Here is a 26,091-nt window from a genome sequence, read left to right as displayed (position 1 = left end):
GCAAAGCCGGGAGAGAGACAGAATGGTAAGGATTGACACCTGTAGGGTCCCACAGGTGTCAATCCTTACTATTCTGTCTCTCTCCCGGCCTCACTCTCTGCAAGCGTTGCTAGGCCACGCCCCCATCAACACAGACATGTACATGTAATCCACATATTTTTTCACAAGAGACTTTTCACCTTTAACCACTGCTCAGGGCCCTTACTCATGCGGCAGCTGCAACTCCTCAATTGCATCGCAGAAACTCAGCAAGCAACAGGTAATTCCTGCAATTTATTCCACGGGTCTGTTGAATTATTTTTCAAGTAAATGCATGGCAATGGAGTTGCAGGTCTTGACTGCATAACGGTTCCATATCACCTCACCAAATTACATTTCAAAGACCACACACATGCGCGTATACACACACACACACACACACACACACACACACACTTTGAGACTCTTTTTGCAACCAACAAATAGTGCTACACCCCCCACGACTTGATCAATATAAACAGTTTCTATTATGTGAAATAACTTTTAATATGTGAAAATGTGTATCTTTCAATTTATTTTTATTTATTTTATTTATCAGCCTCATATAACTATAGTGGAAAGCACAGCGTTACCCCTCCCCTTTTCTTTTCGCTCGCCATGCTTAATCTCTTTTCTGTGCCAATTTTAGATGTTAAATGCAAACATCTCATTGTATATCTTGAAGGGAAACCAGATAACATTCATAGAGTGTTGGTTTATATTCATCAATTAGCTGGTTTGAGTATTTCTGTAACTGCTGATCTCCTGGGATTTTCACACATAACAGTCTCTAGAATTTACTCCGAATGGTGCCAAAAACAAAAAACATCCAGTGAGCGGCAGTTCTGTGGACAGAAATGCCTTTTTGATGAGAGAGGTCAACAGAGAATGGACAGACTGGTTTGAACAGGCAAAGTCTACGGCAACTCAGATAACTGCTCTGTACAATTGAGAAGAATATAATCTCAGGTGATGGCGAATGCTATTCTGAGATAAGGATTAGCGCTGTTTTGGCGGCACAAGGGGGACCTACACAATATTAGGCAGGAGGTTTTAATGTTGTGGCTGAGCGGTGTATATTAGAATGCCACCACATCAAGCCACATGGTTTTTTTTCTGTCCTCAGACCAGTTTATACAACCCCAGACATGTGTCATAGAAACCAGATGATCTCAAAATGAGAGCATGCATTTTAATTGTGACAAGACCTAGTGGTTAGCGTCTTGATGCTCGTGTTTGGGAGATACAGGTTCGAATCTGACCAGCAACAAAACACACACACACACACAAAAAAAAAAAACAGAAACTAAATGAAAACAAAACAAAAAAGTAAGCAACAAAACAAAGCACAACACAAAACAGAAACGAAAACAAAACACGAAAAAACACAAAATGAAACAATACCACGAAACAAAACAAATAAAAATAATTGAATCATAACCAAAACAAAAATCTGAATACAAAAAAACTAAAGAAATAACAATAGAAAACCAAACAAATCTGAAAAAAACGAATTAAATCAAAACATAACCAAAAAAACCTACACTAAACTACAACATAAAAAAAAATACAATGTATGCATCTTACAGATGTGTAAGTAATTCTAATAGCTTCTATAGCTTCCACCAGACATGTTGCCTCCATGTTTTAATATTAAAGTGTTATTGTATATATTTTAGTATACACCTACTATTGTAGTATTACCATTCACTTGCATTGTCCACTGAGGCTGTAGATTTTAATATAAAAATAAAGTGTCTTCAACTGAACTCATATCAACCACATCACGAATTTCACCTCTTAAATTGATATGTGTAGTACAAAACAAACGGTAATGTTTAGTGGATAAAACACTTGAATAATCATATAAAAATATTTAAATAAGAGTGTTGTTTAGCTTCCTCAAACAAGTAATATCTCGTTTATGAGTGTTTGATCGAATAAAATAATATCAACATGAAAATAGCATGGTATGACTCCGGCTCTGCAGGTAAAGATCTCAGAGTGATGATCACACACAAATGAGGTAACCTCAAACCACAGATATTGCTAGAGAGCCCAAAGTTGCATACTGCTGCTTTTAAGTCTTACCCCCCACACTGGCATCTCAGCCAATCCTGTGCTGTCTTTAAAGGCGACGCCCCTTTTCCTGTGAGGGAGGGTACTTTAGGAGGCTTGATAGGCAGGTCTTCCACCAGAACTGCCACAAGCTCACATGAGCCGCAGTGCACTATGGGAATGGTTGTGCCCCAGTAGCACTGCTGTGAGATCAGCCAATCAGCCAAAGAAAATAAAGGGATTTCCTTTAATAACCATCATAATTTATGTAATGGATATTGGGAGTTGGCCACTGAGAATTATTAGCTCCTTTTTAAATTTAAATCCAAATGGTAATTAATCTATAAACTCATCTGAGTTTATTAGAGTCTGTGATCCATTGTCCTCTGTCTTCAGAACAGATTTCCACCCCACATCCAGAGACTGAGCCACATTCAACATTCAAGGGCAACTGGCGTTCATTCACTTAAAATTACCTCACAACCAGTTGATTAATAGTCATTGCAAAAATGTCTCAGAAAAGTTACTGCAGTTCTGAGAAAAGCTCTAGTGTCTTTCCATACTGCACAATACTTGCACAAGCACCTGTTCATGTTGCACAAAGTATTTTTCTATAATGTTCTTTATTTATTGCACAATACAAAGATTTTAAAACTTAAATTACATTTTTTATCTTCTCTCAATATTTTAGAATTTTTGCATGTATTGTATTTGTTGCTTATTGTCATTTACTATATTCTGTATTTATGTCTACTTCTGTAACGCCTCAATTTCCCCTTGGGGATTAATGAAAGGTCTTGTACTATCCTATCTTTTCTCATCTTATCCTGTCTTATCATTTGTTTGCAGATTACACTTCATTTGATATTGTTTAATGTAATGCAATGAAATGTACAGCCAAATAAGGATGTCCAATATGACGTAAAGAAAAAAAAAGATTAAAAAAATTGTAATCTAGAAATGTTATCTTTGTAGTTATGTAAGTTTCATATGTGTGGTTCTTAAGTGTTTAAATTCTGTGACACAAGCATCAGCAAACGGAACTGCAAAAATAAACATTGTTTTGAAACATTTCAAATACGCTCTGCATCTGCCATTGCATGACAAAAACTTCACCTTAAACTCCTGCCTCAAGCCATAAGATTAGAACTGTTCAACAGAAGACGCCATCGCCACCACCCTCCATCCGGCCCTCACCCACCTAGATAAAAAGGACTCATACGTTCGAATGCTGTTCATAGACTTCAGCTCAGCATTCAACACAATAATTCCTCAGCACCTGATTGGAAAGCTGAACCTGCTGGGCCTGGACACCTCCCTCTGCAACTGGATCCTGGACTTCCTGACTGGGAGACCTCAGTCAGTCTGGATCGGGAACAGCATCTCCACCACCACCACACTGAGCACTGGGGCCCCCCAGGGCTGTGTGCTCAGTCCAATGCTGTTCACTCTGCTGACTCACGACTGTGCAGCAATGCACAGCTCGAACCACATCATCAAGTTCGCCGATGACACGACCGTGGTGGGTCTCATCAGCAAGAATGACGAGTAAGCATACAGAGAGGAGGTGCAGCGGCTGACGGACTGGTGTAGAGCCAACAACCTGTCCCTGAATGTCGACAAAACAAAAGAGATGGTTGTTGACTTTAGGAGAGCACAAGGTGAACACACTCCGCTGAACATCGACGGCTCCTCTGTGGAGATCGTCGAGAGCACCAAATTCCTTGGTGTTCACCTGGTGGAGAACCTCACCTGGTCCCTCAACACCAGCTCTATCACCAAGAAAGCCCAGCAGCGTCTCTACTTTCTTCGAAGTCTGAGGAAAGCACATCTCCCACCCCCCATCCTCACTACATTCTATAGAGGGACTATTGAGAGCATCCTGAGCAGCTGCATCACTGCCTGGTTTGGGACTTGCACCGTTTCGGACCGCAAAGCCCTGCAGAGGATAGTGAGGACAGCTGAGAAGATCATTGGGGTCTCTCTTCCCTCCATCAAAAACTTTTACAAAAAACACTGTATCCGCAAAGCAACAGTGTGAATGACCCCACACACCCCTCACACAAACTCTTTACCCTCCTGCCGTCTGGCAAAAGGTACCGAAGCACTCGGGCCCTCACGGCCAGACTGTGTAACAGCTTCTTCCCACAAGCCATCAGACTCCTCAATACTCAGAGACTGGTTTGACACACACACACACACGTGTCCTGAGTTGCACTTTAATTTTGTCACTTTATAACTGTCTGCTACCTAAATAACTGCTATGTGCATAGAACACTATCTCATGTTATGTTTACATTTGGCATTTTTAGAAACTGTCATCTTTTTGCTCTACTGTGTACTGGTCGGCACTGCACTGTCTCTCACTGTGCCCATTGTCCTGTTAATTTTTAGTAATTTATGGTACTGTCCCGTACTTTTTGCACATGTTTGCACGTGCACTTTATATAGGTATATAGGTATATATAGGTATTTTATATAGGTATTTTATTTAGTTGTGTAGTCTCATGTGGTCCTGTGTTGTTTTATGTAGCACCATGGTCCTGGAGGAACATTGTCTCGTTTTGCTGTGTACTGTACTAACTGTATATGGTTGAAACGACAATAAAAACCACTTGACTTGACTTGATGAGTTAGTTGATTAGTTGAATACATGATAGTTTTGAGATAACGATTAAGCACAAAAAAACACAATACATAAATATTACAATGTTTATCATACAATAGGTGTATTCAAATAATTGTATGTCATTGAAACTACATTCAAGTATGAGTCATAAAAATGTGTTTTAAGTGTCCAAATATTTTTTGGAGTTAATGACAAATGGACAGGTGCATACTGAAGAGACTGAAAAGCTCTTAGAGAATAAATGCCTGAATAAAATCAAAACCTGGCAGGTAAATGGTTGAGTAAAGCATGCTTCAAAATAGTTTAATGAGGAGTCTATAATATTTTCTAACCCTTATTTTTTGTTCCGGTCAAAACTGACCAATTAATTTTATTCTTCTCTCTCCAAAAACTGTAGTTTATTTCATCCAGTTGGAATAAAATTCTATTACTTTGTTCACAGGGCATCTGAACACACAATTGTTTTTTATTTTTAGAACATTTTCATAAAATATGTATTGGTTTTGTTTCACTTTGTTACACATGCACAATGTGTGTTGAGTGCCCTTTTGTGCATCGTCTTTCCATGTACAGTCTTCAAGATCTACTGATTATATTATGTTGTCTTTGAGCTCATTTGAATCTGGATATTCTGCTGTAAGATTGTCTACTGTATGTTATATTTGTGTTTCAGGAAGTTATAACAAAAAATGTGACAAAAAGACATTACTCTTTACTATATTTATGTTTGTCAGTGGGAATTTCACACTCTTATACTCACTGCAGTTTGGTCTTTACTCCTAAACTCTGATAAAATTAATGTTTAGCAGATATACAGAAAAAAGAAACCGAGAAAAATCCTATTTAACAGCCTTTGGACTGCTCCACAGGTGATGCATCTGTGCCTGCAGGTGTATGAGCACATGTGTATTGTTCTCACCTCTCCCGGGTCTCAGAGCTCTGAGCAGAGCTGTAGCAGCCGGTGCGACGACAGAATGGAGACACAGGCCGCTCCAAACACAGCCTCTGGAGAACAGGTGTATGCAGATCACTCCTCTGCTGTGTCTTGACCATCTACCTAAGAGAGAGAGGGATAGAGAGAGACTGAGATTGAAAGTATCCTTTAATTCCTAATTAACATTCTAAAAACAACAACATAATTTTACATCAATCTTAGAGACACTTTGTATTATTAAAAAGATAAAACCATCTCTCCATCATCATCAACAACACAAAGAACATTTGCAACAGACCTTTTTCAATAAAACACTGTAGATTATTTGTCAATTTATAATAAGCATATTCAATTCTAAGACGAGCTGCCAATAATCCTAAAAAGACCCCATTAACATATTTTGACCCTTTACTCTGAATCATGTGTTTCCTTGAAAGCCATATGGAAAGTTTAGCCACTCCAAACAAATAATTCATCAAAACCTGCTTTTGTTTTTTCTTTACAGAATATTTTGGTCCAAAAATAAACAAAGAAAAAGAAAAACATTCTCCCAAAATCAAGCACCACTGTTCTAATAAACTGAACAACACTCCTAGCCTACAACACCCACAAAACAAATGAACCAAAGTTTCATTTTGGGTACAAAATGGACATTCCACCCCTTGACTGGTATCTAAATGGGCAACATGTTTATTCGTGGCTATAGCCCCATGTATTATTCTCCATTGGAGATCTCCCGTTCTTTTCTCAATCGGTAGCTTATAAAGAGATCTCCAACAGCCTTTCACAGACTGATCAGGGCCAAAAAAATCAAGCTACCTTGATGGTTTCATTCTCTCCAAAGACCTCATATGAAGCAATTTCACACACAGAGTATAAGTTTGTTTCTTCCCCAGCTCTTCAAAAGACCCCAGCTGTACATTTGAAAAAGACAGAAAACTATTCTCTATGCCAAGCCCCTCTTGCACTGTTAAAGAATCATCAAGAAATGGGAAAACATAGTCACACCCATCCTCCCACTGACCCAGTGCATCCCTGTCACTGGCAAACGCTTCCAGTGACTGTGGCAGTGATTCACAAACCTCATCCACAATATTTTTTATCAATCTCTCAGATCTTATATTGGCCAATTGACCCAGTTCAACTAGAGATGAGTGCATGGCTCTTAAAAGATGGCCTAGCTTTGTGCATCCTGCCTCTCTCAGTGCTGAACGTATACTGGCAGACTTTAACGACCTTACACAAACAAAATCATTAAAAAACAGAGGCTCTTCAAAAAGCCACATTCCAGGCAATGCAGTTAAAGGGTAACTAAACCCTAAACCAACTTTTTTTAGTTAATGATCTGTAAGCATGGGGCTTTATTAGTACTGGTCATTGATTCAAGTAATTTTTTTGACATTTGTGTATAAAGTGTTTCAATTCTACAATATATGGTGTAAAAACGTCTGAGTGCTGCCCTCTTCAGGTTGAACGGTGGCTACTGCAGTTGAAATTTCCTATTGGCTGTTGCGGTACTTCGTGACGTAAGTGGTGACAGCTGACATAAGCAAGTTCCAGCTCACCACGCCAGATTCATGTACATGTCGTCTTGCGACCATGTGAGGAATAATAATAACATAGAGTCTGACAGCAGCTGTCAATTAATCCGTCACTACGAGTCTCAGGTGCCCCCCCCGCTCAGCCCCGCACTCGGTTCGTTCCCTCTATCCCCGCCGGGGTCTGCCCACTTTTCCTGCATTTTCAAATATTTCTAGTGGGTGCAGTCAGACTCTGATCAGGTGTTTAGTTACCCTTTAAATCTCTTGAAATCTTCAACATCTGCCATGCATTTAAAACTGAATCATAGAAAGATGTTAAAACTCCAAAATCTACTTCTTCAGTTTTTAACAGAAAAAGTTGCTTCCTATAACCCAACCTCCCTGCCTTCTGTAGAAGCAACTTTGCAGTTTCATGCCATCTCAACCCATACTCATATAGAAAACTCTGTGCAGTTTTTAATCGAAAAGTCGCAATACTTGAAGATATATCAACAAGTCCCTAACCCCCCTCACAAAGGGGAAGATAAAGGGCTGCAGCTCAAATCCAATGACAGCCTGACCAAACAAAATCTAGAATTTTCCTCTGTAACCTTTGAATCAGTGCTTTTGGTGGATTTAAAACAATAAATTTATGCCAAAGCATAGAAGCAATCAAATTATTTATAACTAAAACACGTCCTCTGTATGACAACTGGGGCAGCAACCATTTCCACTTGGACATTTTTGCACACACCTTCTCCATTATTCCATCCCAGTTCTTTTCTTGATATTGTTGTGTGCCAAAAAAAATGCCCAAAACTTTGAATCCATTTTTCCCCCATTTCAAACCTCCAGGTAAACAAGGCAGCTTTTCCTCTTCCCACATTCCTACTTGTAAAGCTTCACTTTTATCCCAATTAACTTTTGACGAGGACGCCTTCTCATAACACTTCAACGCCTTTACAGTTGTACATATGTCATCGTCATTTTTGATGAATATATTAATGTCATCTGCATATGCTGAAACAACTAAAGGAGAGTCAAAATTACAATTTGGTAGCCTTAACCCATTCAAGTTATTCCTTAGAAAGCATAAAAGGGGTTCAATAGCTAGTGAATAAAGCTGTCCTGAAATAGGACAACCTTGCCTTATTCCTCTTTCCACTTGTATTGGTCGACTAAGTACTCTTCCCACTTTAACCATACATGAAGCGCCGTTATAAAGGAGACTTATCCAGGCTATAAATCTCTCACCAAAACCAAAAGCTTTTAAGACAGAGAACAAAAACCCATGGTCAATTCTGTCAAATGCTTTCTCCTGGTCCAATGATAAAAGTCCGACACTCTGATCATACACCTTGCACACATCAAAAACATCTCTCATTAAAAATAAATTGTCCATTATAGTCCGATCTGGGATACAATAGGTCTGATCCATATGCACAAGTAAGCCAATATAAGGCTTCAACCTATTAGACAAAGCTCTTGAAAGCACTTTATATTCAGTACATAATAGCGCAACAGGTCTCCAGTTCTTAAGATGAGATAGATCTCCTTTTTTAGGAATTAATGTTAGAACAGCTCTTCTACAGGATGTTGAAAGGAAGCTTTGTTCAAAAGAGCTCATCAGTACCTCATGTACATCAGGACCTATAATCCCCCAGAAATGTTTAAAAAAGTCAATGCTGAGTCCATCTATTCCAGGTGAGCGGCCTGAGGTCAGCTGATTAACAGCTATAGTGAGTTCCTCCAAACTTAGTTCTTTATCCAGCTCAGTTTGTTCAGTTCCTCTTAAGCTTAGGCAGACCATCTAAGAGTTCTTGTACACATTCCTCATCACATTGTTCTTTGCCATACAACTCAGTATAAAAAACCGTGGCGCATCTTCTCATTTCTCCTCCGTCTGTTGTTACATGCCCATCTGGACATCTCAGACATGTCATGCGCTGATCTTTCACACAAGTTTTTCCTAAGTTGAAGAAAAAAGTACTTGAGGCATCCATGTCTTTTAGTTGAATGTATCTTGACCTCACAAGGGCCCCTTTAACTTTTTCTTGCAGCAAGGAACTCAGCTCCACTCTTTTTGTTTTCAATGTGTCATTACTTTCAGCATCCCCACCATTCAAAAGGCCATTTTCAATTTTTCTTATGGCCTCCTCAACTTCTTTTATGGCCTGTTTTAACATAACAGAGGAAAAAGAAGTATATTGTTGACAAAAAATTCTGATTTGAGCATTTCCAACTTCCCACCACTTATTTAAAGACTCAAAAGAACATTTTTTTTCTTTCCACTTCTGCCATATCATTTTTAGATTCTCACAAAATGTTTCATCTTGGATCAATTTATTGTTAAAATGCCACTGAGATCTATTAACATCTTGCTTCAAAAAAATACTTACAATAATAAGGTGATGATCAGAAAATCCAACTGGTCTAATTACACTATCAATTAACTTTGATCTAAGTCCTTGTGACAAATAAAATCTATCCAGTCTTGCTGCACTCACTCTTCCATCTAAGATTTTGACCCATGTGTATTGTCTTTCATTTGGAAATTTAATTCTCCATGCATCTATTAAATCAAACTGTACCAATAAACTTTTTAAATTCTTACTAGATTGTAAATGTGGCTCCTCACTAAGCCTGTCATTGTTAAAATCAACAGTACAATTCCAGTCCCCACCTAGAATAAGATAGTCAAAATCGTTCAACTCAAGTGCTTTCTTTATATTATTGAAAAAATCTATTCTTTCAGTCCCAATATTAGGGGCATAAGTATTAATAAAAAAATAGATTGAACCCTCAATATTAGCTTTAACCATTTGACTTCGGCCTTTAACTAGATCACAGGAACTTAAAACATTAATTTTTGAATTAGAAAATAGTATTGCTACCCCTCCACTCACATTACTCTCATGATTTAAAAAAAAATTGACCACCCCAAGATAAACCCCAATCAACTTCATATTTTATTGTGCTATGAGTTTCTTGTAAAAAGATTACGTCTAATCTATTTATTTTTTCTACCTCCTTAACCATTTCTCTCTTCTGTCTATCCCACCCACCACTCATATTTAAAGAGCCTATCCTTAAACTCCCCATAGAAAAAAAGAAAAAGAGGGACAGACAGAGAAACAAAAAATGCAAAAAGTGCAACATGATCAAGCCTGACATCACTTACTTTTTGCTAAAAGCTTTTTTACCTTTTCTAGTTTTGCCTGGCTTGGAAACCTTTTTAAGTACCGTGACATGTTTTCTCAAACGATACCGCTTCCGTTCGTCCAATAAATCAAAACTCACCATCTTTTGTAATATTGTCACCGACCTAATGATTTTTTCTGTGTCAGCAAAGTAATCATCAACCTTAAATGATTGTCCAAACGTTTCATCCAGGAAATTATTGATTTCCTCCAAAGAATACAGATCTTTCACTCTATTTGACCCATCAAGTCCTTCACTATCTGACTCATCCTGGTCCATCTCTTCATCATCACTTTCCACCTGGCTTCCAACATTCAACAATGTAATCACTTCCTTCTCCTGAGATACAACAAGAGCATTCTGTTCACTAGGCACACCCACACCCGTGGCTTCAACTTCACTGATTTGTTCGATCTCCTTTGAATGTATCACAGCGCTCTCAACAGAAGTTGATTGCTCCGAAACTCCATCATCTCCCTTACCATCCCGATTTGTCTCAATATTCTCATTAGTTACACTATGCATTCGTTCTCCCTGAGTAGTAGACATGCTACTAGGAGCTGAAACAGCTTGTCTATCAGCTTCATGTATTTGTTCAATGTGATTCTATGCACGTTCAGCTTGTTCTCTGTGCGGGCAAGCAATACGCTTGTGCCCCACATCCCCACATTCAAAACATTTCATGCTCCCTGAATTAGCATACACAGTATAATATCCTCCTCCATGCTTTATCTTAAAGGATACATCCAAAGACTGTGTTGGAGAATCTAGGAACATGAACACTTGCCTGCGAAGTGAGACTACATGTTCCCTATCGAGAGGTCTCTCCTATTGCGTAAGTAGCTTACGCTATGGGAAAACTCAGTTTCTCGAGAAATATTGAAGTCTTTATGTAAAACGCATTGCAGCTGCACAGCAGACAGCAATGAGTGAGGCAGCTCGGTCATTGGCTGTGCTGCAGCAACTTGCTCGAACCAATGATGGGGCGACTCTGAACGTGTGACCAATGGGCGCGCGCTTCGCGCTCGCGCGCTCAGAGCCCGGGCTATATATTAGGCGCCCCGTCATGAGAGTTCGAAAAGCCGTCGAAAAGCCTACAGCAGGACCGCTAAGAGGACGCCGGCGCCTTCAGCCGCCTTCCAAGCCTTCTGCTACGCCATCCGGCGCGCATCGCTATATCCTTTTACTGCAAGCGCTCGCCTCTGCGACGCTTTTTGATTGAGTAAAAGAGTAATTTTTCAAGGCGTTGTTGCAAATGCCTTCAGCCTGCGCCTCGTGCAGAGGCCCTCTTCCTGACGGAGATCGTCACATCATTTGCACTCGCTGCCTGGGACCTGACCACGCAGAAGCTGCTCTCACTCGAGGCGGATGCCCCGAATGTGACTCCCTGGGCCTCACCGAGCTGCGCGCTCGATTTGCCGCCTTCGCCGCGAACGAGCCTGCTACCACCGTGCTGCCGTCCCCTCTGTTCGAGCCGTGCAAGAAAAAGCGCCGCTCACGGAGGCTTCACCACTACACGAGAACTACCTGCCGCCAGTCCATTTCAACGCAGGCGGACCAGCACCCCTCCAACAGAGTGGTGGGTCTCGTCTCGTTCGGCGCGTCGGGGACGACGGTGAAAAGGATGACAGCCTTTCCATTGACCCTGCATCCGACGACTGGCCGGGCTCGGCCTTCGACCCCGCGCCATCGACATTAGCGGACACGAGCACGGGCACCAGCATGGACTCAGAGATCGTCCGCATCCTGTCTAAAACGGTAAGAGAGTTCACTGAACGCTTCACTGAAGCTCGGAAGGATTCGCAGGCTATGCGTCACTTCCTGCCCAAGCGCTCCAGCTCGTCACAGAGCCGCCAGAGACCGCCTCAGCAGCAGCAGCGAGCCAGGGCGGCGCCTCCCGTCTCCAAAACGTGTAAAACATTACCCAGTCCCCTTACAGGCGGCTGGAAATGTCTGTACAGCAGTCAATGGGCCAGTCACAGAACTTCGCTCACCTGCAATCAAACGCCGTTTTAACGGCAACACACAGAAATCACATTTTCTGCCTGTGTCACTAAGGGGTCACGTGTCCACACTAAAGTGCGCATTCCCACATATCAATACTGTCCAAACAGTGCCAAATACTTCCCCAGCTCGAGCTGGACGCCCCATAAATGTAGATCGTGTGCCTATTGTCATGTATGCACCACTACACACAAGCACTGTTCCCACAGTTATACACACTTCCCCAGTAAAAGCGGGAAATACTATAAAGGTAGCGAGCGTGCTTGCTGTGATGCATGCACCCCTACACACAAACACTGTATGCATGGCCAAAAACCCTGCCGCGAGCTGGAGGCTTTATGAAAGTGGCGCGCGTGCCTACTACAGTATATGCACCCCCACCCATAAGCACTGCCCATACAGTTCTAGACAGTTCTCTAGCGCATGCCACGAGCATCACAGATGCGACGCGCGAGCCAACAAACTCCCCGCTAAGAGCGGGAAGCTTTATGAAAGTGGCGCGCATGCCTATTACAATGTATGCACCCCCACCTGTAAACACTGTCTATATAGTTTTCAAACATTTCTCCAGCTCATGCTGCGAGCATTATGGAGATAGCGCGCGTGCCTGTGATTTCACACGCACCCTGCACTCGGCACTCAACACAGCTGCTCAGCGCGCGCCCGCGCCTCTGAGAGCTGTAAGCTCAGTGTTAGCACATTTTCTGCCTGTGTCACTAAGGGGTCACGTGTCCACACTAAAGTGCGCATTCCCACATATCAATACTGTCCAAACAGTGCCGAATACTTCCCCAGCTCAGCTGGACGCTCCATAAATGTAGATCGTGTGCCTATTGTCATGTATGCACCACTACACACAAGCACTGTTCCCACAGTTATAAACACTTCCCCAGTAAAAGCGGGAAATACTATAAAAGTAGCGCGCGTGCCTGCTGCCATGCATGCACCCCTACACACAAACACTGTATGCATAGCCAAAAAACCCCCACCGCGAGCGGAAGACTTTATGAAAGTGGCGCGCGTGCCTACTACATTATATGCACCCCCACTCATAAGCGCTGCCCATACAGTTTCAAACAGTTCTCTGTCTCATGCTGCAAACATCACAGATGTGATGCACGAGCCAAGAGACTCCCCGCTAAGAGCGGGAAGCTTTATGAATGTGGCGCGCGTGCCTATTACGATGTATGCACCCCCACCCGAAAAACTCTGTCCATACAGTTTCAAGCATTTCTCCGACTCATGCTGCAAGCATTTCGGAGATAGCGCGCGTGCCTGTACTCTCACACGCACCCCTGCACTCGGCACTCAACACGGCTGCTCAGCGCGCACCTGCGCCTCTGAGAGCTGTAAACTCAGTGTTAGCACAAGGCAATTTGCCGGTGGGGCCCATACGTCACTGCGACACGCCCCCAGCCAGCATTCAGCCCATATCTGTACGAGCAAAAGCCTGGGAAAATATCCCCGACATGCCGAAATGGGTTTTGAACATAATAAAACACAAGCCCTGCTTTTCAGCGGTGGTCGAGACGAAAGTGAGGAAAGATGTGTCACATGTTCTACGCACCGAGGTGCTCAAACTGATAGAGAAGGGCGCTATAGAAACTGTTCCTCCCTCTATGAGCGAGGCGGGTTTTTACAGCCGCTATTTTCTCGTCCCGAAAAAGGATGGTGGCCTCCGCCCCATCCTAGATCTCAGACATCTGAACAAAGCTTTAATGATTCGCTCGTTCAGAATATTAACAACCAAACATATCCTCGCGCAAGTTCGCCCCGGGGATTGGTTTCTATCAGTGGATTTGAAAGACGCTTACTTTCACATTCCGATAGCGCCTCATCACAGGCCTTTTCTGAGATTCGCTTTCGAGGGACAGTCATACCAGTACACAGTACTACCATTCGGCCTATCATTGGCCCCCCGTACATTCACGAAATGTATGGACGCAGCACTTTCCCCCCTGAGACAGCGGGGAGTGCGAATACTGAATTACCTCGACGATTGGCTAATCATAGCACAATTAGGGGGTCAGTTAACGACGCACAGATCTTGGATTATCAGCCATCTAGAATGCCTGGGTCTGAGAATCAATTTTGCAAAGAGCGTGCTATCCCCCAGCCAGAATATCTCTTTTCTGGGAATAGTGCTAGACTCAGTGCAGATGACAGCGCGCCTCTCATCTGAGCGCGTGCTCTCTATTCGATGCCTTGCAACATCATTCAGAACGGGCGCGCGCGCCCCCGTCAAACGATTTCAAAGAATGCACACCCTCCACGCTCAAAGTCTATGTGGCTGCCATAGCGGCGTCACACAATCCTGATACAGGACGTTCATTAGGGAAAAACGACCTAATCATTCATTTCCTAAGAGGCGCTAGGAGGATGAACCCTCCTCGCCCCCCCTCGGTGCCGATCTGGGACCTGGCCACGGTCCTGGACGCACTCAAGAGTGCCCCGTTCGAACCTCTCCGAACCGTGCACCTTAAACGGCTCTCGCTCAAAACTGCGCTCTTGCTGGCGCTCGCCTCAGTCAAGAGAGTGGGCAACCTGCACGCGCTGTCATCAAGCGCTACTTGCCTGGAATTTGGACCTAACGACTGCAGAGTTGTCCTTAGGCCAAAGCACGGGTATATTCCTAAAGTGCTCTCCACACCCTTCAGAGTACAGGTGATATCTCTGGCAGCGCTATCGTCCCCAGCAGACGAAAGCGACGCTAATTTACTCTGCCCGGTCAGGGCGCTCAGAGTATATTTGGAACGTTCTGCCCTGTTCAGACAGACGGAACAATTATTCGTATGCTTTGGCGGCCGCACTGAATATCGCGCTGGAGAGTGGATGCTATAGCGCTGGCTTATGAAGCCAAGGGCCTTCAATGCCCCTTAGGCGTCAGAGCTCACTCTACGAGGAGCATGGCCTCCTCGTGGGCGTGGTCGAGTGGGATACCCATTGAAGATATTTGTGCGGCGGCAGGCTGGGCCTCACCTTCGACATTTATCAGGTTTTATAACCTACAGGTCCCCTCATTGCATTCCAACATTCTATCAGCCTGACTATAGAATGGACTATGTATATGCTGAGCATTATCTCCTCCCTTATAGGTCCGTCTCTGACTGACTTAAAGGATTTTTTTATGCATATCAGTACATAGAAAACTCAGTACATAAGATATGTGCTTGTGTTTGTACTATGAGCGCCCCACCATGGACCACCTTGGAAGGCGCTCTATACTATCCCATTATGTAGCTCGCCGTTGGCCGGCTCGTGGAATAATCACTTTGGTTTAAGGCTCAGGCATCTGCCTCTGGCTTTATAGAGCGAAGTCAGCACGCACGGCGTTTTGCATGGTGTTCCCATAGCGTAAGCTACTTACGCAATAGGAGAGACCTCTCGATAGGGAACGACTCGGTTACTAACGTAACCTTGGTTTCCTGAGAGGAGGGAACGAGTATTGCGTAAGCTGCCGTGCTAGTGCTTGGTCAGTTCGCTTCAGTCGATTGAACCTAAAGAACTCTCATGACGGGGCGCCTAATATATAGCCCTAAGCCACGCCCATCTTGGCGGGCTCTGAGCGCGCGAGCGCGAAGCGCGCGCCCATTGGTCGCGCGTTCAGAGTCGCCCCGTCATTGGTTCGAGCAAGTTGCCGCAGCACAGCCAATGACCGAGCTGCCTCGCTCATTGCTGTCTGCTGTGCAGCTGCAATGCGTTTTACATAAAGACTTCAATATTTCTCAAGAAACTGAGTTTTCCCATAGCGTAAGCTACTTACGCAATACTCGTTCCCTCCTCTCAGGGAACCGAGGTTACGTTAGTAACCGAGTCGTTTTAACCGCGCATCTTTACACCCGAGCGTCACCATCTTAAAACCACTTGCAAATTTTCCAAACCTACGCAATTCTTGTTCAATCAACTCATTCGGAAAAAAAGGCGGTACACCTGAGACAACTACTCTTGTAGACGGCACTGATAACGGCGAAACTTGAACAAACAAATCACTGATAAAAACCCCACTATCAATCAAATCATGTACCAAGCGTTCATCTTTCAAAAAAACAACTGCGGCTTTGTTCATTCGCGACGCGTGCGATATATTATCAAAGCCTACCTGTTCACCAACTGCAAGCAGAGCCTTTTCCATCGTAACACCGGGATCAGTAACAAACCGAACCCCGTGTCCAATGGACAGCAACGGCGTCACAGAGGACGCCATACCCGCGAAAGTTCAAACAATTGTAACAACTTTTTCCGCCTAATTCCACGAAAATAAATGATGTCTTACCTCTATCATGCACGTAAGGAAAAAAAAAGAAAAGATCACCACAGCAGTATTCCAAAAAAAGCATAAAATCTAGCTCTCCGTTTACATCCACTCACTCACACATCCACTCACTCACACCAACGGAAAACATAAGCCAGAGAGAGAGAGAGAGAGAGAGAGAGAGAGAGAGAGAGAGAGAGAGAGAGAGAGAGAGAGAGAGAGAGAGAGAGAGAGAGAGAGAGAGAGAGAGAGAGAGAGAGAGAAGCAAAGCAAGCTGAAAAGGAAAAAATTGAAAAGGGAAAAGCAAAGCAAAAGAAAGGGAAAGGGAAAAACAAAACAAAAAAGCAAAGGAATGAAAAAGAGACAGAAAAGGACAAATAAAAGCAAAGGAGGGAGAAGAAAAGGGAAGGGAAGGGGAAAGCAAAAGTAAAGCAAAGAAAAAGGAAAGTAAAGGCAAGGTGAGGAAAGGAGACGAGAGGAGAAGTGAGGAGAGGAAGTAAAGGAAAACAAATGAAAAAGGAAAGGGAAGAAAAAAGGAAAGGGAAAGAAAGGAAAGGAAAAAGTAAAAGGAAAGGAAGAAAAAAGGAAGAAGGATAAGGAAAAGAAAGGAGAAAAGACAGGAAAAAGAAAATGAAATAAAGAAGAGAGGGAAAAGAAAGGAAGGAGAAAGGAAAGGAAAGGAGAGAAAAGAAAAATGTAAAAGGAAACAATAGGAAAATAAAATAAAATAAATGAAATGAAAGGCAAGGAGAGGAAAGAAAAGGAAAGGAGAGAAAAAGCAACGAAAAAAGATAAGCAGAAGAAAGGACAAAAGGCATGAAAACAAAAGAAAATGTAAAAAGCAAGGCAATGCAAGGAAAGGAAAGGAAAAGTGATGAAAAGAGAGAAAAGATTCAAAGGAAATTGATGGCAAGGAGAGGCGAGGAGGAGGACAGAAATGGAAAAAGACAGCAAAGAAAAGAGAGGAAGATAGGAAAAAATATGAAAAAGGAAGGAGAGGAAAAGGAAAAAGAGAAAATAAAAAAGGGAACAGCTAAGCAAAAGAAAGCAAAGACAAATATAAAGGAAAGGAAAAGCAAAATGATCAGACTCTTCATATTACAGCAAACAGACATATGCACTCTCTCTCTGTCCTGGGAATTAAATTAACATTTTAATAAGCAATAGCACAGTGAATAAAAATCCTCCTTTACACAGAAAACACAACAGACTCAAAGACACAAAGAAGTAAACAGCCTCCAGCCAAACTGAAAATCAGTCTGATGAAATGCATATGTTCATATGTCAGCATGGAAATTCAACATAGAAACTGCTCTATGAGCGGTTCACAGTAAATGTCTATGAAAAGAGCCATGGAGCTGACAAAAGACAAATCCAGTCTGGTTACACAAGAGCTGTACAGATGAAACATTCAATACAGTCAATGTGTGGTTGAAGAAGCAGCCGGAACATTCGTCAATCCAATTGGCCTGCATCCATTTGAACTCCATACCATTCTGGGAGATCAGCCAAAGCATCCAAGAGTGGCTGCAAGAAAAGATTATACATTAATGACTAAATATGTTTATACACTGCCATATTCCACATTTTAGAATAATAGTTAAGTCATTGAAACTATGCAGTATTACATCACCAAAGTGTGGACTCGGAGGAGGACCACAAGTACTTAGGGTGGTATTTCAGACAGGATGATTTACATTTACATTTATGCATTTAGCAGACGCTTTTATCCAAAGCGACTTACAGTGCACCTGGATTAATTGTCTTGCTCAAGGACACAATGCTGGTGGCTGTGGGGATCGAACCAGCGACCTTCTGATTACCAGTTATGTGCTTTAGTCCACTACGCCACCACCACCACTCCAATAATGATAATCATGCTGATGTTATACGGACCTAGCTCTCTTTTAAGGAGCCAAATTACTGAATGAGTGGTAGCCTTTACATTACGAGGCTTGAGAAACCTGTAAGAACACATAGAAAATGTCATAGAAAACAATAGAAAAATAGTGCGGACAGACACAAAAAATATGTTCAGTGTGAACGGCTCTTTAGTCTGTAATCAGTTGTGTAGTATGCACACCTTACACACAGAAAGCAAGACACTGTGAGCATTTAAATATGCACTGGACAACAACCTTCTGTCTTGCAGTGTGTGCTTGACCTTAGTCGCCACAGGCCTGGTTTCTGTACTAAAACCCCATGAACCTCCAAAAATGTCAACAAACATACACACACACACACACACCCACACACACACATACAGACCCAAGCTGAGAAAAGAAAATCTTGGGGGTGAGGTAGACAGGATTAGATGAGTGGATGGAAAAGAGCTATGCATATTAACGAAGGTTAAGGCCAAAAGGCTCAGCTGTGCTGCTGAACACTGAAAGGATGAGATATGAAAAACGGTTTGGTTTTGATGTCTCTCTCTCTCTCTGTCACTACCCATTAATGCTCTCATTTACAAGAGGCTCCTCTTCCTGAGTGGAAGACAAATACAAAATAATTGAGGAGGGCCCGAATGTTGTTCAATGCTTAAGGACTCATTAACGACTTGAACGCAAGTTTGACATTCTGACAGTAAAGAGCACAGGGTTAGGGAGATAGCCATCTCATTTGAGAGAGCACTCTTCATACCTTTCATAAAATGTAAATCTTCAACTGATTTTAAAGTAAAGCAAGTTGCAAAATGTATTCCGGATAAGACACTGAATAAGTTTGCATGGGCAGTTATAATCGAACTACCAACGTTTTTTGTGTTGTCAAGCTACAGTCTTCATCTCTCAGTTGGGAAAGGTTTTTCTACTTCGGTTCCGCGGTTTCATGCAGGTTGAGCCACGTGATAAGATGCACGGACAGGCAACTGAGACTTGTCCTCCACCACCAGGATTGAGGTGAGTAACCACGCCACCACGAGGACCTACTAAGTAGTGAGAACTGGGCATTCTAAAATTGGGGAGAAAAGGGGAAACAACCACACAGAACACCTTAGCAACCACCCTGTGTACAATATGCATCAGGCATATAGTGAATGGTTTGTGAGCAAGGCGAAAATAAGGACCGCTATGTTCAAGACTACATAAAAATATAACCCAAGCTGTAACTTAAACAAAGCCAAAAATTATTTCCTAAAGATGAGCATGTCATTTCTGCTGTGGTCTCTCACAGCCTGTAAGGCAGGGGAGGATTTTATCAGCCAGACACTCTTGCCAGCATTCAGTCTGCAAACACACTCAGATCTCACTTGGACACACTGTGAGGTGTTAGAGACAAACAAAACGCTCTTAAGAGCCAAGAACTACAGAAAAGCCAAAGCAAAAGCTACATCTCTTTATTCAAACCTGTGCATGTTTTCAGACATGCTTCAATAGGTCTAAAGAAAAAAAAAATCAAACCATATATAGAGTCTCCAAGGCAACGAACAAATCTGTTAAACAGTGGATAAAGTAATGCGAGGTAGCATGTGTTTGGAGAACAGTTAAAAGTTCTGCCTTAGAACTATTTGCATACATGATAGATTACTTGTTTTTTTGTTCAAGACTTAGTAAAAGAGTGCTTTAATGAACAACATTTGTACATTTTCTAAAGAAAATGTGGGTGTTGTTGGCCTATGCAAAACTCGCTGCCATCATTCTAGGTTGTATTTGGTTGTCAGGATGTTGCAATGCTGTTTTTCAGGTTTTCTGAATGGTATGTACAGCATTGCAATATATTAGTTAAGGTGTTGTTGGTGGTTGATTACTGGTCCAATTCAAACACAATACTTTTTAGTACTGAATGAATGTATTTATTGATATTTCTCTCACTTGTCAGCCATATTGGATAAACATTTCACTCGCAATGCATTATGGGATTGACTTCTCTGCAAATTATGCATGCGATTCCACCTTAGAATTTGGGCAAAACAAGCTGTCTTAGAAAGCAGCACAAGTTTAGAACAGCCTTTGTGTCTGGAGCATGCATATGATGCTTTCAGTTTTAACATCCATTTATCACCCCAAAAACTATGCACCTTATTTTGCAATAAACTTTGCAAAAACAACAATACCTTTGCAAAATAGATATGTATGTTTTCTGAAATAAATGTGGTGAAAGTCACTGCTATGATGCTAGGGTATTGTGAGCCGTTACCAGGGCGTCACTACAGTATGTGGTTGCTAGGGTGCTGGGTGGTTGCTTACTGGCCCACACCTGAGTCTAGTGTAAGTCTAGAGCAGAATTCAAATTTTGGGGTTTTGGAAATTATTCCTTTTAAGAAAATGTTCACTAAGCCTTCCTGACACTGATCATTTATCTGGTTCTGTCTTTGTTTGTGGATTCAGAGGTGGCATTTATTGTTCAATGGCTCAGAGGAGACCTGACAAACAAGTAGCTGTTCGCATGTCTTAGATGGAGTCAGTCTGACCAGGAAAAACGTCTAGGTTACTGTGGTGGATGGAGGGAACGAGACCTTGTGTCGAAGAAGCGACACTAGGGGTCTCTCTTGAGAGCCTCGCGCATCTCTGAACTTGAGAAAAGGCCAATGAGAATATTGGCAGACAGAATTTGCATGTCCCGCCCCCGGACATATGGGTATAAAGGGAGGGAAATGCTTCTGTTCATTCAGGATTTTGCCTGAGGAGCCGACAATGAGGTTCGGCCATAACAGTGGCTCAGTTCAGCGACGTGGCCAGGAGGACACAATGTCTCATTGCCTCCATCAGGGAATGGAGGTTACAACAGTAACCTAGACGTTCCCCGTCTGTCGCTCACTTAGACGTTGTGCCGAAGAAGCGATACTAGGGGTCCAATTTTAATCTCGCCATGCGCTGAACCGTGTACGTGCTCTGCTGACACAGGTGCGGGCAAGCCAAAAAATGACAGGCCGTGTCAGACTGCACATACCCTTCCCCAACGCCCCATAATATCGTCATAGCCTTCTGGTTCCCTACGCAACGATATGGGGGGAACAAGGCGACATGCCAAGCATGGGAGCAAACCGCGCCAGCTGCGCCTTTTCTCTCTCTATCTAAGGCGTTCTTTCCCAATTCCTATTCTTTCAAGGGGGAACAACCCTGTGGCGACCACACCTGCCCAGGCTGGGGAATGTAAAGAGTGGTGGAATACACCACATGGGATTCTAAGTCGCATGTGGAGAATGACACAGTGGTATATCCTACCTCATTGGGAGGGAGGAGTTGCTACAAACATGGTGACCGGAGGCCAATGAGAACTCCCCAAGGGAGATGTGGGTCCGCTCACAAGGGGACTGTAGCGCGGAAAATACACACAGGGGGACAAGTCCACACAGGGGCCCGACCTGTGGAGCACCTATTCCAGTACAGAGTAATTTGAGTCCTCGCATTGGGTTTGGTCGGGGAATTCCTCTGCTGAATTTGCAGACCAGAGGGCTAGGGAGGAGTCAACCAGGGAGCCAAGTTAGTGAGATATCCTGGGATAAGAGCGCACGATATTATCGCAGCTGCGTGCCCGTTGCACACGGCACCCCAACCCTGCTTGGAGGGGTCTGTGGTGAACAGAACGCGTCGGGACACCTGCTGCAAGGGGACCATTGTCATGTATCTTAGGCCGATTTTAAAAGAAGCAGTGTCAAGTTACAACTCTGAAAAGGAGAGCCCATTCGGCTTCATCATCTGCTTTGAGTTGTTATTTAGGCACAAACACATTCTGGATGCTTTCTCAAGCTCATCTGTGCTATTTTTAGTTGTTGGATTTATGTAAACATGCACTAGATAGATGTCTTTGACTGTTTTGATGCATTTCCAGTGATATGATACTGTAAGTATGGAACTGTTGTTGAAGGATGGGGCAGTAAAAACAACTTGGACCCGATAGCAAAACCATAAGTAAAAAATTGAATTCATGATCATTTTGAATGTCATGACTGTTTGATAGTTTATGGTGCTGTTTGGCTTACAATAAGTGATAAGTTTAATTAATTCGGAATGTGTATCATGTGCATTATGTGTAACCCCTTAAATTTAGTTTTATAATGTTTTGGAGCTGGTTATAATGTGTCATTCTCTTCCAATTGAGTTTCAAATATGGCTGTTTTTGAGAGGCTGTGCAATGTTAGCCAATCACAATAGTGGATTTTTCATTGAAGTTTAGCATTTCAGACAGAGGGCCAGAGACAGGTTGAAAAATTATAATATATTACTAAATTAAGACTTTGGTGAAAAAAAAAACATTACTTACAGTGGACCTAATCAGTGGACCGAATATAATATTATAAAATAAAAACAGTATGCTATGACCCCATTAATGGCTGAAGCCGATATCCAGAAAGCAGGGTGGCCAATAGGATGATATATGTCTGATATATTACACAATTTAATATAGTAAATAACATACATAAAATTGCTTAATAATACATTTTTATTTAGCAGTATATTTACTCAATTTCACACAAAAGTTTAACTTTGTAAAAATAATGAAAAAAATATGAAAATATAAAAATAAGATTGTGTGTTTTAGATGGTAAATGGCAGTTTCTTCTGGTTTCTGTTTTGCCCTCCAATTTTAGAAACTTATTTGCACATACATTTTTTTTAGGAGAAGGACACAACAACAGTGCACACAGTAATCCAGCAACCACGGATGACATGTGCATAATAGTAAACTATTTTTCTCACAAAAAAAAAGACACAATCAAACTAATTGTACATAGTGCACAGAGAATATAGCATTTATTTTTATATCACACGTGACGCACTTACATTTTGAAGGTGCTCTTTTGCGGATCCAGCATGCAGAAAGCTGCTGACAGCTTTCAGTTTACATGGCCCAGATCGCCTGCTTAGAGTGCCAATGACTGCAACTGCCATGCAACATTGGTGATTCAGAGGAACAGAGTTTTGATCCAGGCTGATCATTTATTGGCCAATGTGATAATTAAAAAATTCTGAATATTGTCCGGTTTATAAGCCTCTGTGATATTTTGGTCGACTACGACAGAACACAAAAAGCAAACTAAATAAATTGTAGTCAACACAAAAATGTTAAACTTAAAGGAAAAATTCACCCAAAAATGTACATATTGTAATTATTTATGCACCATAAAGGCAATCCAAACCCTGTAATTTTTTAGTACTTCCGTGAAACACAAAATGATTTTATTTTTTTTTATCAAATGCTTTTGCTGTATACTGCAAATGAAAAGTAACTCTGGTCTGTCAAGCACCAAAAAGGACAAAATAAAACCGCATTAAAAGTAATCAGTCCTATTCATGCACTATATGCGCCATACGTTCACTTTCTGTTATGATCAGAGCAAAATTTACATTGTTATTCACTCTCAAATCAAATCACTGATCAATTACCAATGGCATCACCCAATAAAATATGGTGAAATAGACGCAGATTTGAAAATCAATAACATCAAACCTCATTGGTTCTTGCATCTCGTGAACAAAACATCATGACCTCAAACCTGTGATGTAGTTGCCAAATTTGATTTGCTGGAGTTTGGGAGTAAATAACAACTTAAAATACATTCTGTTATTTATTCACATTATGGTGAATAAATAATTACAGAATTTTCATTTCGGGTGAACTATTTCTTTAATTATGTCCAATACCAATTGGTTTCCACCATAGTCTTTTAACTGAAACTCTAAATATCTGGGCTCAAAGAAATGTATGCTCATCTCATAAATATGATCATTTTAGCATAAAGACAGCATAAGCCTCCAAGACACAGATGGATTCCAATGCGAGGTCTTGTTCGGTCAAACTGATTTTAGACTCAGTACAACTTGTTTTTTAACCAGTTATCGCGTGGGTGGAATATTAAAAATAAAATAAAAAATGTATCGAGAATTAAAATGAATATTGTGTGCACTCTCACAAGCTCCCCTGCAAGAGATACTGTATAATAATATAATGCAGGAATGTTAGTTTGGATTCATACTGAAGTATTGTGCTGTAACTTATACTGCTTGACCGTCAAATATGAACGTCTCAAATTACGGGATAAGGAAATTTCACTCAAGTCTGCAATTCTTCCCGATAGAAGTAAAAAATGTTGCTCAATGACTTCTAAGCAACTAGTGTGGCAGTGATATTTAGGAGATGTTGGAAGTCAGTTCCTCTCAAGTTCACACAGGTGTCCGAGCAGAGAAACCTCAGGTGTACTGCATGCATATTAACTATGGACATGTTTCACTAACATGTTTGTGGCAGCGGGGGCGTGTTCAAGCGCCCGTCCGGAAGAGAAAAGCGGTAAGGGCGCCTACACCTGAGCTAAATTATGTCTAACACCTGTGTCTAATTTCAGTGAGCACGGGGAGAGCGGCATAAAAGGCAGCCAGAGGGCCTCCAGAGAGGGAGAGAGAAAGTCTGGCGCTAGAAGCATGCTGTGTGCTTCAGTGGCATATCTGTTTATAGTGTCAACTCAAAATATATATTAAAAAGCCTCACCTTGAGCCTGGCCTCACGAATCCTCCATGCCTACGGGGGGCAGGAACGGGTCCTGGGGAGAGAGCAGAGCGAGAAGGCAGAGGGGAAGGGGAGGGAACAGGGGAAGAAACAGGGGAAGGGGGAATATGTTGCTTCCCAAGGCCGGGAAGCTGATCTCGCGAATCCTCCACGCCTACGGGGGGGCAGAAACGGGTCCTGGGGAGAGAGCAGAGCGAGAAGGCAGAGGGGAAGGGGAGGGAACAGGGGAAGGGGGAAGAGAGGGCTCCTCCGCCCTCGGGATCGCCGCCATGTGGTCCTCCGCGAGCCGGACAGCAGCCTCCAGCGACGTCGGGCGGTGGCACTGGACCCACTCCGCCGTTCTCCTGGGCAGCCGTTGGATGAACTGTTCCAGCACCACCTGGTCGATGATTCCCTCGACGTCGTGGTCCCCCACTAGCAGCCACCTCCAGCAGGCGTCTCGGAGCCGTTGGGCAAAAGCGAATGGGCGGTCGGCCTTCTCCAGCTTCATGGCCCGGAAGAGTTGACGGCTCTCTTCCGGGCTCCGACCAACCCGTTGCAGGATGGCTCTCTTGAGGTCAGCATAGGCCAGGAGACTCGTTGCCGGCAATTGTTGAGCCGCGAGTTGGGCTTCCCCGGACAACAGAGGAACAAGGCGAGCTACCCACTGGTCGTGCGGCCAGCCCCAAATCTCGGCGGTGCGCTCAAAGAGGTCGAGGAATGCTTCTGGATCGTCCGCCGGCCCCATCTTCTGTAACGCGGGCGGGGGCAACGAGGCACGGGGGTCCGTGGTTGCAGCGAGGGACTGGAGGACCTCCGCCAGCTGGGAGGACTCTACGGGGCGGTTACCTTCCATGACTGGACAACGTATTCCCGGGTTTCAACACCAGTGTGACAGTATTCGTCCCAAGGATGACACGTGAGGCCAGGCTCAAGGTGAGGCTTTTTAATATATATTTTGAGTTGACACTATAAACAGATATGCCACTGAAGCACACAGCACGCTTCTAGCGCCAGACTTTCTCTCTCCCTCTCTGGAGGCCCTCTGGCTGCC

The 26,091-nt window shown here is 42.8% G+C and overlaps 1 pseudogene; it reads right to left on the bottom strand.

The window, feature by feature from the left end:
- Positions 1–26,091, bottom strand: part of LOC127655605 (probable leucine--tRNA ligase, mitochondrial) — an 89,878-nt pseudogene that overhangs the window by 39,807 nt on the left and 23,980 nt on the right.

This window comes from Xyrauchen texanus, chromosome 15 (assembly GCF_025860055.1).
Source record: "Xyrauchen texanus isolate HMW12.3.18 chromosome 15, RBS_HiC_50CHRs, whole genome shotgun sequence".
NCBI classification, from domain to species: Eukaryota; Metazoa; Chordata; class Actinopteri; order Cypriniformes; family Catostomidae; genus Xyrauchen; species Xyrauchen texanus.
This window is presented reverse-complemented; position numbering and strand designations above follow the sequence as displayed.